The sequence below is a fragment of the Mastomys coucha genome, unplaced genomic scaffold (assembly GCF_008632895.1).
Source record: "Mastomys coucha isolate ucsf_1 unplaced genomic scaffold, UCSF_Mcou_1 pScaffold20, whole genome shotgun sequence".
Taxonomy (NCBI): domain Eukaryota; kingdom Metazoa; phylum Chordata; class Mammalia; order Rodentia; family Muridae; genus Mastomys; species Mastomys coucha.
The window spans coordinates 136,071,917-136,086,565 of NW_022196903.1; the positions used below are offsets into that span (position 1 = coordinate 136,071,917).

A 14,649-nucleotide genomic window follows, 5' to 3' on the forward strand; every position below is an offset into this window, starting at 1 on the left:
TGTCTTTTTCTTAATTAAATTGCATCCCAAGTGTAGCCTCCTCCCTCGTCTTGTACCAGTCCAGCCCTTACAAATCCTTCCCCACATTGTCCCCTCTCCTTCTCCTCAGAGAAGGGGAGACCCCCTCCCCGCCTTGAGTACAACTCTCATCCTGGGACATCTAGTCCTCGTTGGACTAAGCACCTCCTCTCCCACTGAGACTGGATCAGGCAGTCCAGGTAGAAGAAGGGGATCCAATGGCAGACATCCCCAATCCAATTGTTAGGGGACCCACATGAAGACCAAGTTACACATCTGCTACAGATGTGTTGGGGACCTCAGGTCCAGCCCCTGGGTGCTCTTTGGTTGGAGGCTCAGTCTTTGTGAGCCCCTATGAGCTCGGATTACTGAGTATGTCTTCTTGCAGTGTCCTTGATACCTCTGGCTGGCTCAAGTCTATCCCCTACTCTTCCACAAGACTCCCCAAGCTCCACCTGATGTTTGGTAATGAGTCCCTGCATCTCTTTCCATTCTATTCCACAGCTACAAGAAAAGAATCAAGTCTTGATCAGTCATCAAAAGTGATGCAGATGGAAATCCGATTCTCCTGACAAAATGGAGGAAGTCCTAGAAGCACTCCATCATATTCAGCTGACTGGGCTGGAGAGACCCACTCTACTTGCAGCATCTACAGCCAGAGCCTGGTATCCTCCCGGCTGGATCTCTCCTATGATGCACCCACATTTTCTCAGGTGAGGTTGCCGTATTTGTTTAGACTGTTTGTTGCCACATGCAAGGTATTGCCCATTAATGCTACTGGCTCATGATTCTCCAACTCTGGTATAGAGATTATGCATAGTGCTACTTTGGCTTTCAAGAGATCTAAAGGATTTGTTGCAGCCTTAATATTGGGGATCACTGCCTTAATAGATGTGATTTCTAGTTTTTCCTTATCAACTACATCCTTGATTAGAGAGATTCACACAGCATATCATGTAGATCAAGTATCCAAAAATGTGTCAATAGCATCCATGATCCAGGAAACTATTGACAAGAGACTCTAGAATAGGTTTAATGCTTTAGAGGAAGCAGTTCTGCTTATCGAAAACCAAATTCAAAATGTTAAGATCAGGCTCTCAGTGCAATGTCATTCTCTGTTCCATTGTGTCTTCCCCTTAGAGTCTACTATCTCTAAACATGAGTGGTCTAAAATTCAGTTTTATTTAAAGGGGGAACATTCTAATGTAGCTTTGAATACTGACTCCCTACATCATAAGGTCATGGATGTTAATAACTCTAGTGTGGGATCTACTTCTACTGAGGAATTTTCTGCAGCTTTTTCCTCTGTTGTGCATGAGTTCACTTCTTCCTGAAGGACATCAATAAATGGAGGAATTGTAGTTGGTTTGTTCTTACTAATTCTTCAAGTCTACATCAAATAAGTCATGCACTCAGTAACCATGCTCACAGTCAATGTTTGCACTCTCGAATTAAAACAGAAAGGAGAAGATGCTAAGTTCTGCATAGCTGTGGGTGGGATGGTGTGACGTGTAACGCCACTCTTGGAGCAGCACCAGCAGGATGTGGGTCTCCAGGAGTGTACACAGTTGCTGTGAGCATGGGCTTTTGGGAGGTGAAGGTGTGTCTAATGTTCCTCAGCCAAATGGTAAATGCTATCACCTTCAGGACTGCCCTGTGGGGGAGAACTGTGGGAAAACATGAGCTCAAAAATATCTTAATTTCTCAACTATGCAAAATATAAGGATGCAATATGAATTGTATGAGGGACTTCATGGACCTAAAAGAACAGATATACCTGCACTGAGTCAGCTTGTCAGAAAGATATTAAGGAAGGAGATAAAGAGATTTATACGGTGGTGATCCCAGGGCAACATTCTACCCACTAAACTTATTTGTACTTACAAAGGTGGGCAGATTTCTGGGTTCAAAGTCAGCCTGGGACAGAGCCAGTTTAGATCTAGGTAAGATGGGAGTGGTGATCTCCGGATGGGATCCCACAAAGCTAACAAACTTGTTGTTTGTGCCTACAAAGACAGGTAGATCTCTAAGTACATTTGCTATGTTAAAAAATGTACTTGATATCTCTATCTAACAATCAAGGGCCTTAGGTCATAAAATGCTGATTCACTGAATAATCAAAAGGGAACCTGGGATGGATGATTGAATTTATTGCAAAAACTGGGCTTTGGTGTTCCAGAGCTGAGATATCTATACAGCTATCTGGAAAGCCACCTCAAGCTGAATACAGAGCTGTCAGCTTGTACCCAGGATTGTCTTCAAGTCCTATGTCTGCTGCTCCCAAATACCCCTGAAAGGCTGGAGAATCTTAGAATGTATAATGTATAACTCTTACCTAAAAGGGGGCATGGAAAACCTCTGCCACAAGCCAAAAACAGTGGAGTAGCTAGTTCCAGGAACTTTGCTAACCCAGAGCCTCAGGGCTCTGGTTCCCGATACCTGCCCCTCCTGAATGATCCACAATGAGGGCAGAACTAGGAATGAAGGTCTACTGGTTTAGGAGGCTCTCCACCCTGCCTACCGATAGATGAAGATTACATTCCTAGAATGAATGTGTTTCCCTCCCTAACTGAACACCTTGGGTCAGGTCCCTCTGAAATTTTCCACTGTTTTTATGTTCTGTTTCCTTGGTAACTCTCTCTCAGCCCCCAGCTTCCCTTAAATACCTGACACTTCTTGTGTTCGGCGTCGAACTCTGGCCAGCATGGTCACGAGATTGACCCTGGGGTCGAACTCCTCTGACTGGCAAGGTCATGAGATCGACCCGGTACTGGTATCCCCAATAAACCTCATGTGATTGCAGCAAGTTCGGTCTCTCGTGAGTCATTGGGTGGTCACGTCATCCCGAGACTTGAGTAAGGATCTCCCCAGTTCTAGGGGTCTTTCACTCCTTCCTCAGGACCCCCCTCCAAGATAAGACTGGTCCTTGGCAAAGCCTCTCAGGAGACAGCTATGCTAGGTATAGCAGACTATTGTTAAATAGTGTCAGGGGTTGGCCAGTTATTGGTTGACCAGTCCCTTAGTCTCTGCTCCATTTTTCTCCCTGTGTACCTTAATTTTATTGATGGGTTGATATCTTCTTCTTTTCACTGAAAGTCCTGACTAGCTATAGGAGACTGGCAACTCTAGACTCCAAATCAATGTTTGTTTATTTTTAACTTACAGTTCTATCTCACAGTTCACCACTGAAGGTTGTCAGGACAGGACCTGAGTCAGGAATCTGGACACAAGAAGTAATGCAGAGGCCAGGGAAGAATGCTACATACAGTTTTGCTCCTCATGGCTTGCTCAGCCTGCTGTCTTACAGAACCGAGGATTTTGTGCAGAGATGTGGCATCACCTGCAGTGAGCTAGCCCCCTCACATCAATCATCGATCAAGAAAATGTACCACAGGCTAGACCATTGGTCCACTGATGACTCTAGCTCATCTCAAGCTGATATAAAACTCTCCAGCACAGATAAAGAAGGAAGAAGTTCAGAGAGCTAAATGCTTGCTTTCTAATCTTGAGGATATGAGTTTGAATTCTTAGCAGCCAAGTAAAGAGCTGGGTTTCTTTGCACCTGCCTTTAACCTCAGAACCCAGACAGCAGGATCACAGCACTGTGCCTACCTGTCACTCTAAGCAAATGAACTACCAAGAGGTTAAATGAAGAGACCTACAGTGTTTTAAATAGATATGGCCCCAATAGACTCAAGTATTGGAAGGCGTGGCTCCAAGTAGTGGCACTATTAGGAGGTGTGGTATTTTTGAAGTAGGTGTAGCCTGGTTGAAGGAAGTGTGTCACTGGGGGCAGGCTTTGAGGTTCTCTACGCTCAATATAAACACAGTGTGGAACACAGTCTGCTTCTGCCGTATCAATACATAGAACTCTCAGCTTCTTCTTAAGCACCATGACGACCTGCACTCCCCAATGCTTCCTGCCATGATAAGAGACTAAACCTCTGAAACTATAAAACAGCCTTGATGAAATGTTTCCCTTTATAAGTGTTATCTTGGTGGTCATGTGTTTCTTTACAGAAACAAATCCCTAGGACAAAACCACCATAAAAAAATTAAAAGACTGAATACTCTAGAGGAAGATATTCAGCATTGATTTCTGGCCTTTATAATATGCACACCTGAATATGTGCACCTACACCTGAACACACTCCTATGTACACACACAGGCCCATACATATAAACATGTATATACATATAAACTGCATTCAGACATGTGCGCGCTCACACACACACACACACACACACACACACACACACACACATGTGTCAAGGCAATCTCTTGAATAGAAACAATTTAACCAGTACCTTGAATATTATAATATTATCTAGGAATGTTAGTATATTCTGAATGACCTTGTAAATAAAAGCATAAAAGATTAGCTTTTGTGATTTCTATTGAAAAATCCAGTGCAAATAACTATACTCATTCTTTGGTGACACTAAAGATAGCCTCAGAGCTTTTTAGGCTCTGACATTAAGCTAATGACAATGTAGATAAAATAAGGGTTTTCATTTCTTTACACAAAGCAAATGAAACCTAGATGATGACCTAACTTGAAGGCTGTTGCCTTTAAGAATGAGGAGACAGCTATTGTATTTGTCCTAAACTTCTGCCTCACCGAAGCCTAGACTGCCTTACCAGGCTTCTTTCTTGAGGTCTTTGAATTCCAAAATTTCCCCCAGAATTTCAAGACTGAAACACTTTGAGGCATGATAGAGTCACAGAAATCTGGGGAGACATGGAATTTTAATCACAAAATAACCTAAGTAAAAGCCACAAATAAGTGTCTGATATAGAGAAGGATCCAATAATTCCAAGTTTAAAAATGTAGAGAAGAAGAGATCAGACACCTAAACAGAGATATGTATATGTGATTATTTATGAGATGCATATTATGTGTGGATGAATGTGTCCTTCTCTGAATAATTGAAATTTACATACAAGCATTTAAATGCAATTCAAAAAGGTGACTTGAGCTCTATTCAATTATACTAGTCTCATAAAACTGTTTTCTGTCTTTGTTATGGTTTGTATATGCTTGGACCAGGGTGTGGCATTATTAGGGGATGTGGCCTTGTTGGAGTACGCGTGTCACTGTGGGTGTGGGTTTAAGACCCTCACTGTAGCTGCCTGGAAGTCAGTCTTCTACTACCAGTCTTCAGATGAAGATGTAGAACTCTTAGCTCTGCCTGCACCATGGTTGCCTGAATGCTGTCATGCTCCCACTGAAAGAGTTAAATTTGAAACTTGTGCTGGCTAATGAGAAAATTGAAGGTTTGAGGAAAACACAGTGGAACAAGGTCGAATATGTCCAAATAAGCCTGGGCAAAAATAAGCAAGCTGTTAGACATCCCGAGAACTAGCAGGTCAAAAAGACATAAACTATAAAAAACATGCAAGGACATGTCTGGGCAGACACTGAGTAGTGGGTCATCTGGTCCTCTTAGATTTGGTTTAAGGTCAGATGCTCTGTTGACTCAGATTAACACCAACCTTAGGAATTTTCCACTCTGTTCTGCACATACTAGTTAATATTTGAACTAGCCAATCATGTATAGCCACACTGATTCCTTTGTACCCCCAGACCTTTTTCCTATATAAACCCCTAACCCCTGAGCCCCGTGGTCGATTCCCTTATCTCCTGCCTGAGATTGGGGGTCAAACCGGAGCCCCGAAATTAAACTGCCTCATGTGTTTACATCAAGATGGTCTCTCATGATTCCTTGGGTGCGCGTCCTCCGGAGACTTGAGTGTGGGGGGTGTCTCCCTATGGAGGTCTTTCATGTGAGGGCTTGTCCGGGATTTACATGACACCCAGGAACTCTGAAGGCCCCTTGGAGGTATGTTTGTATGAGTGTGGTGTGTGTCTGAGGTGTGCGGCGCCGCTGCGTTTGTGGTTTTGTGTTCTGTGTTTTGTAGTTTGTGACTTTTTCTGTTTCAGTTTGAGCTGTCTTTCAGGCAGCTCCAGTTTTCTGTTTCCGTTTCAGCGGTCTGTCAGGCAGCTGTGGTTCTGTGTTTCAGTTTTCTGGTAGCTGTGGGGTGTATGGACTCAGTAGCTGTGGAAGGAGACATCCCAGGGCCACAGACTACAATCCTGGATAAGATATCTGGAAGTGAAGCCCTGGATGAGACTGTGGTTTTTCAGAATGAAGGAAATGGAATTCTCCTTTTGCCAAGGAGGGAGTGGAGAAAGAATCCCACCCATTCCATCTGAGGTCACGTTTGGCTGGTCATTCAAGACCAGACTTGGGTGAGTGTGTGTATTTTGTGACTGGTCTATCTCCGCAGCAGTGGCAGACATGGGCCAAGCGACTCTGTGATTTGGCTGTGATTATCTGTGTACCTAATGTTTGTTACTGGGCCCAGTTGTCTAACTCTGTGTGTAAGTTGTCTTTCTCTGTGTTCATGGACCTGGCAAAGTCAGAGCTGTCTGTGTGGTAATTGTTTTTCTCTGTGTTTCTTGGTATCTTGTTCTACACAATTTGTCTGTTGAAGTTAGAAAGAAAAAAAAAAAGGCAGGCTCAGTGCGCCTCGGAGTGGCCGTCCTTTCAGACCAGATGGCCATCCGTGGGCTCCTTCTGTTTAGACAAGATTCCCCTGCCAGGGGGACACCCTGACCAGGTCCCTGATATTGTTGTCTGGGAGAATTTGGTTCGTCGCCCCCTTTGTGGGTTCATCCTTTTGCTTCACTTTCAGATGGAGGTCCTAGTACTACTGCCTGCAGTAGCGGGAGGGGCACCTGCGGCTCTGCTGGTGTGGGCTCCTCAAGCTCAGGTATGGCTGGAGAGTGGGGCCCAGCAGCTGAGACACAGAGCAAATGGGCGGGGACTCCTGAACAACCAAGTAACTTTTTGCGAAATTAATTAATTAATTAATCTATTATCTGGTTCAAAAATTATTAAATTGGTATCTTGTAAACTGTGGTGATTAAATATTGAAGCCTTGAAAGTCATGCTTTGCTTACCGGGAGATAAATACTGTTTAAATTTATAATTGTTATACTGTGTTTCATGTTAAAGGAAAAAAAAATGGTTAAAACTTTGATTTAGCTTAACTTGTTCAAAAGCAGTCTCAATTTACACAGTAAGAGCTGATAAGGCACTCTGCAGTGTCTGTAAGTTAAACACAGCTGAGAAAATCACTGATAAAGCTGGGAGTCTGCACAAGCCGCTCTTAAAGGGAACAGCAGCTTTTTTGTTTGTAATCTTGGTAACAAAAAATTAGCTTAAAATTGGTAACTCAGGGTTAGAGTCATGTTAAGGGACAACACATGGCAAGAGCCAATCCAGGAAAGCAGGTTTTCATGATATTTTATGTAATTCTTACTCCTTATAAGTCTAGTGAGGCAAATGGTGATGCCTGAGCCAGAGATAAGATTTAAAACAATGTCTTTTTAATGATATATTAAAAGTTACACTATAATGCATTCATATGTAAAAATTGACCATTGCCAGCTAAACTTTGTAAAATGAAATGTTAATGTTTAAAACTGGGTTTTGTTTGTCAAAGTTATGGTTAAATTTATTAAGAGATTTACTGTAAGTTGCTGAGAAATTAGTGCAAGTTGTTGAGGGACAGAGAAGCAGAAGAAAAAAAAGCATGTCGCGGAAGGACTGTGGATGTGTGAATGTGAAAAAGGCGTAGTAAAAAAATAAAATGTTTAGAAGAGGGTCTTAGAGGATAGAGTCTAATAAAGTAGAGACAAACAATGAGCAGTCTGGAGACAAATAAAGAGTTAGTTCGCCTCGAAAATAAAAAGAAAATAAGAAAATAATCCAAATTCTATCAAAACATAATAATAATAGAAAACCTGAAATAGCTGTGGCTGTTGCTGAAAAGAGGCTGTTTTGCACATACTGTTACTGAGCCAGTGGGAGATGCCTTGGTTGAATGCACCTAAAACAGCTGGTGCACTCCTAGCATTAACAAAATAAGAAATTTTTTATCTTGTCTTTTATATCAGAGATAGGGACTTTCTTATTTAGAAATTTTAAAGCACTGAGAACCCAAATACCATCCAGATAGATTCCTTTGTATTTATGATTAAGGGTTTTGTTTTTGTGGTTTTGGAAAAAGATGATTGAAGTATTTAACTTTGTTTTGAGATTCATATGTTGCAGAAATATATACCCTTGGTAAATTCCTTCATCAGACGTGCTAAACTTGCCAGCTTGAACTCCTGATGTCCTGGACTTCAGCCTGATCCAGTTAAGACACGGATATCAGAAAACTAATTTTGTTTTTCCTTCCCCGCCCCCTTATATCTCAGCGCCCCCATTCAGCTTGAAGAAGTTATGATGAGTTGTCTACCCGGTTCCCTAGCCTTTGGGGCTAAAAAAGGTTGTTAATAGGTTGTTTTTCTAAGTAATGTAAAATGATCATATTTGGAACAGGGAAAAAAATAGCCAGATTTAATTGTATAGCTATAAAAAGCCTTATAATTTGTTAGTGAGTTAAAATGACCTTCAGATAATATTTACCCTGTACTAAAAGTAATTAAATTAGTATATAAGACAATTTAAACTAAAAACATTGTGTGACTAGAATTTGATCAGGTATTTGAGTATTTTTTAAATGCATAGTTTATTCCCAGAAAGTTTGTTTTAACATTTATATCATTAATTTTGAGTTTTGTATCCCATGTTTGTAGTAATAATTGATAAAAGTTGAGCTTTGTGGTATAAACCATCTTAAACTAGTATGCAAGAAACAAGTAAGAGCTCTTAAGTTGAAAATTTATTATTAAGATTGGGTATACAATGATATTCCTATTGACTGTGAGGTGTAGCTAATACAGTTCTGTTGTGCATACTTCAAGATCAAAAGATGAAGTTTTCTATATTCACTTAAGAGATTTCTGGTTTCAGTATTCCCCTAGTAGACAGGACTTAGACCCAATCCTTCTGTTACTGTTATTATAGACAGATCTGAGATGTTTAGACCTGTGAGTTTAGGGCCAAATTGTCAAATTCATGGCTCTGAGTTTATTATTAGGGTGATTTCAAGAAAAGAATTGAGAGTAGTTCACAGACAATAGTCCAGATTACTTTACATAGATAGTTGGTTTTCAAAAACATCAGAAATCCACAGAATATGGCATTTGATATTATTTATTCATCTGGCTAGAGACCTGTCTGCAACTGACAGCACTCCTGTCTCAGACTCAAAGAAGAAACTGAGCATCATTTGAACTGCTCCAGCTGTGGCGAGACAACCACTAGGCAAAAGTTGCCTCTTCATCTGCAGACAATACTGTAGGACATACAGGCCTAGGACAGCTTATATCTGCCGAGACAGAATAGGCCAGTACTTTAACTTCCTGTTTTCAGACATTCAAGGGCCAGAAGGCTGAAGAATGCTCCAACATTTTAAAATAAAAGCTGTCCAGGTGTCCAGCAGTCTCTATTAATTGGTAATATTTCTGGAAGCTGTGTTAGGCTTCCCGTATGTTCTCTATTATTCAGTCATTCATGGATTTCTGGTGGAGTTGAAAGACTACAAAAGTTAGAAAAAGATGCAAGATAAGTTGTTAAGAAAAACTAGTGCAGGTGGCTGAGAAAGTGTTTTAAACGGAGAAAAAAATAAAAAAGTTACAATAAGACTGTAAAAAGACATAGTAAAGATATAAAACATTTAAAAGAGAGTTTTTTAAAAATGAAGCCTAGTGTGAGAGAAAAAATAAAATAAAAAGCTAAAAAGCTTGAGAGCTAGTAAAGTAGTGCCTGATGATAAAAGAGAGTTAAGAGTTCTCCTGACAGGTATGTTAGAACTCTACTTAAAGTCTGCAAGGGCAGCTATAAGAACATCCGTTATGGTATTGCAGCATAAGGTTTATAGAGAGTTAAGAGCTGCCATTAATTTAAATATAGAAAAATGTTGCTTTTATATAAACCATTCAGAGTCATTAGAGACTCCATGAGTAAGCTCAGAAAAAGACTAAATAATTATAAATCCATATGTGCTAAATAAATTAATTACTTTTTATCAGAGAAAAAATAAGTGCTGTTCAGGTTTTAATGTTACACCAACAATACTATGCTTAGCAAGGCCAAGAAAATCTAGAATATAATAATACTGATATTTAGTTCTATGATTAGAACTATCTACTAGAAGAAGAGGAGAATGAAAGAGTTAAATTGGAAACTTGTGCTGGCTAATGAGAAAATTGCAGGTTCGAGGAAAACACAGTGGAACAAGGTCGAATATGTCCAAATAAGCCTGGGCAAAAATAAGCAGGCTGTTAGACATCCCGAGAACTAGCAGGTCAAAAAGACATAAACTATAAAAAACATGCAAGGACATGTCTGGGCAGACACTGAGTAGTGGGTCATCTGGTCCTCTTAGATTTGGTTTAAGGTCAGATGCTCTGTTGACTCAGATTAACACCAACCTTAGGAATTTTCCACTCTGTTCTGCACGTACTAGTTAATATTTGAACTAGCCAATCATGTATAGCCAAACTGATTCCTTTGTTCCCCCAGACCTTTTTCCTATATAAATCCCTAACCCCTGAGCCTCGTGGTCGATTCCCTTATCTCCTGCGTGAGATTGGGGGTCAAACTGGAGCCCCAAAATTAAACTGCCTCGTGTGTTTACATCAAGATTGTCTCTCGTGATTCCTTGGGTGTGCATTCTCCTGAGACTTGAGTGGGGGTCTCCCTACGGGGGTCTTTCACCACCTTGATGATAATGGACTGAAACTCTGAACCTGTAAGCCAGCCCCAAATATATGTTGTCCTTTATAAGACTTGCCTTGGACAAAGTGTCTCTTCACAGGAGTAAAACCCTAACTAAGACAGAAGTTGATACCAGGGACTCAGTAATTGCTGTGATAGACCTAACCATGGTGTTGTTTGGAAGAATATAGATTTTGGGACTTTGGATTTGGAAAGCAATGGAATGCTTTAAATGGGGGTTAATGGGCTCTCCTAATAAGAATATGGAAGACATTGTTGCTAAATCAGAGTGATTTGAACTGGGCTGACCTGGTCCAAGAGGTTTCAGAGGAGAAGAATTCAGTATGTGGCATAAAGACTCTTTTTGTGGTATTTTGGTGAAAAATGTGGCTACTTTTTGTCCTTGGCTAAAGAGTCTGCCTGAGGCTCTCTCTTCTTCTCCTTGTGGGACTGAGCAACTGCTAGATCCTTGGACTTCTATTCACAGCTGCTGCTGACCATTGTTGGGAGTTGGACTACAGACTATTTGCTGTGGCCCCAGTCACTGAGGACTCAGCTGCCTCCTCCTCGAGCTCCCTCGCTTCCGGACACTCCATCACCCCACCACCTGCCTTCCCTCACAGCCCCACCTTCCACAGAGGAAAAGGAATTGTATCGTTATGTCTGCTATCCAGAACCTCCACTCTTTCAACCCCTTTGCTGATGCAAGTAAGGGTGATGACCTGCTTCCTGCTGGCACCGAGGATTATATCCATATAAGAATTCAACAGAGAAATGGCAGGAAGGCCCTTACAACTGTCCAAGGGATCGCTGATGATTACGATAAAAAGAAACTAGTGAAGGCGTTTAAGAAGAAATTTGCTTGCAATGGTACTGTAATTGAGCATCCAGAATATGGAGAGGTAATTCAGCTACAGGGTGAGCAGCACAAGAACATATGCCAGTTCCTGATGGAGATTGGACTGGCTAAGGAGGATCAGTTGAAGGTTCACGGGTTTTAAGTGCCTGTGGCTCTCTGAAGCTTAAGTGAGGATTTCCTTGCAATGAGTAGAATTTCCCTTCTGTCCCATGCCACAAGTTTAAAAATCTCACAGCTTGTATAATGTAATCATTTGGGGTCCTTAACTTTGGGCTTTTAACTTGGATTAGTGTAACTCTTTCATGCAATAAACTGAAAAGAGCCACAAAAAAAAAAAAAAAAAGAGTCTGCCGAGACTCAGATTAATTGCATTGACAAAGGAAGTCTCAGAAATGCCCATCATAGACTTTGTTCTCTGGTTATGTCTCATGAAGAACATTTTAAACAAGTACAACACGCTGATAAAAGAAAAATATAAACTATATGCTGTTGTCTCCCGGTGGGTGCTCTAGGACTGGGACGAACAATTATCTGTGGGAGCAAGCAGTTAGTAAGGAAAGACACAGACGCCAAGTAGATTCTTATCAAGGTGAGTTCTTTACTTAGTGAATCGGGATAGTTATACCTAAGACAAAACAATCTTATGTCTTTTAGCATAGAAGTGAGAACAGGGAAAAAACATCTCAGTCTGTAAACAAGCCCCTGCAGAGAGGGCTCCAGGCAGGAAAGCGGATTAAATGTTCGGTTCCTTATAAATTCTGGGCTACCAGTTCTGTCTTTGTTCCTTAGAGCTGTCTCCGGTCCTAAACACCTGATGGGCCCAGCCGGCCTGCTGCCTCAGGAGTCCAATTGAGGAATCCCGTTGAGCTCAGCGGGGACAGTACAATATGCTTCAAGTATTAAAGGAGTACTAGGAAGTGAAATGGAACTAAATTCTAGGAGATAGCAGATTAAGGGAGTGGGACTTTGGGGCAAGATCCTACCCAGCTAAATTTAGATCTAAGCATGGCGGTACACACCTTTAAAACCAGGTAATGAAGCCTAGCAGATCTCTGAGTTCAAGGCCAACCTGGGAAATAGCAGGTTCGAGGTGAAGAAAAACTTAAATCCAGGCATGGTAGTACATGCCAAGCCAAAGTTAGGCAGAGAAAGAGTTGAAAAAGAGAAACCTGGTGATGATGTAATAGAACAAGGGACCCATGCTCCAGCCCAGCAAGCAGCAGAATTCCACAGCTTTGGGCTTCTGGTGCTGACTTTTGAGTCAAGAATAGAAGGGACTACTAGAACAACTGATGCTGGTTGGCTGGGGCTAAGAAATTAGTAGTGATTAAGAAGAGACCAGCATCACTGAGATGAAATCTTCTGGGAAGTGCTTTCTGAGAGCACAACGAAGCTGTGTTCCAGAGATAGCCAAGGTTGTACCTCATGCTGCAGCTGTACTTGGTAATGTGTAACCAGTCACCCAGGGGTCACTGGTTTTGAAGGCATGAAGGGGTCACAAAGAACAGCTGAGGCATTGGGAAAGGCCATGGAAGGCCATTGTGAAAGTGCAGCCTCAGTTGTAGTTGACTGCAAAGGACTGATGCAGTCATGCAGTAATGATTACAATGCTCTATAACAATGCTCAGAATAAAACAGATTTAGGTAAGGAGAGAACTAAGAGATGGAATGCTAAATTACAAACAGTAAGAGTAGAGAAAGAGAAGAGGCATTTCCAAAATTAACAATAATAAAACAACAACAACAATAATAATAATAACAATAATAATGAAATTGATGGCAGCTGGAACTGCCATGAGATGTTTGTCAGCTTTGTGCTAAGGGAACACCAAGGCAATGCAGCAATACCTAAATTCCAAAGAGTACACTGCTACAACATGAGATAATAAAAATGGCCCAAACACTTAGAATTTTGTTTCTTTGCTCCATTTTTGTTTTTCACTAATATTGGGACATAGAAAGGATACTTTTATTGTTTGGCATTACTAAAGCATATGAGTTTTTTTATTAGATATTTTCTTTATTTACATGTCATATGATTTTTGTTTTCCCAATTTCCCCTCCCTGGAACAAACAAACAAACAAAAACAACAAGAACAAACCCCTGTTGCCTCCCCCCTCCCATGCTTGCCACCCCACCCTCTCCCACTTATTGGCCCTGGCATACCCCTACACTGGGGCACAGAACGGGACAAGCCAGCCTAATATAACTATCTCCTGAGAGGTTCTGACAGTACCTGACTAGTACAGAAGTAGAGGCTCACAGCCATCCATTGAACTGAGTACAGGGTCCCCAATGAAGGAGTTAGAGAAAGGACCAATGGAGCTGAAAGGTTTGTAGCCCCCTAGGACGAACAACAATACGAACTAACTAGTACCCTCAGAGCTCCTAGGGACTCAACCACCAACCAAGGAATATACATGGTAAGACTGATTGTTCTGGCAGCATGTGTATAGTAGAGGACTGCAAAATCAATCATCAATGGGAGGAGAGGTCCTTGGTCAACATGTAATAAGGACACATGCTCCACCATTTTCATAGCAGCCTTATTTATAATAGCCAGAAACTGGAAACAACCCAGATGTCCCTCAACAGAGGAATGGATACAGAAATTGTGATACATCTATACAATGGAGTACTACTCAGCTATTAAAGACAATGAATTTATGAAATTCTTAGGGAAATGGATGGATCTGGAGAATAACATCCTGAGTGAGGTAACAAAAGAACACACATGGTATGCACTCTCTGATAAGTGGTTATTAACCCAGAAGTTCTGAATACAGGAAGAACAACCCACAAACCACAAGAAACTGAAGAAAAAGGAAGACCAAAATGTGGACATTTCATTCCTTCTTAAAAGGGGGAACCAAATACCCATGGAAAGAGTTGCAGAGACTAACTATGGAGCATATGAGATTTTTAATGTCACTATGGTTCAAATTTATTTTCTGATTTAAAGAGTGACAATTGGAATTGAGATGAAATATTTGAGCAGGGCAGTGTTGGTGCTTGCCTTAATCCCAACAAACAGGAGACAGAGGCAGACAGATCTCTCTGTCAATACTAGAACAGAGTGCTCTACACAATA

General features: G+C 41.2%; 1 pseudogene; it reads left to right on the forward strand.

Moving 5' to 3' along the window:
* Nucleotides 1-11,357: 11,357 nt before the first annotated feature.
* Nucleotides 11,358-11,699, forward strand: LOC116098427 (annotated as a pseudogene).
* Nucleotides 11,700-14,649: the final 2,950 nt, after the last annotated feature.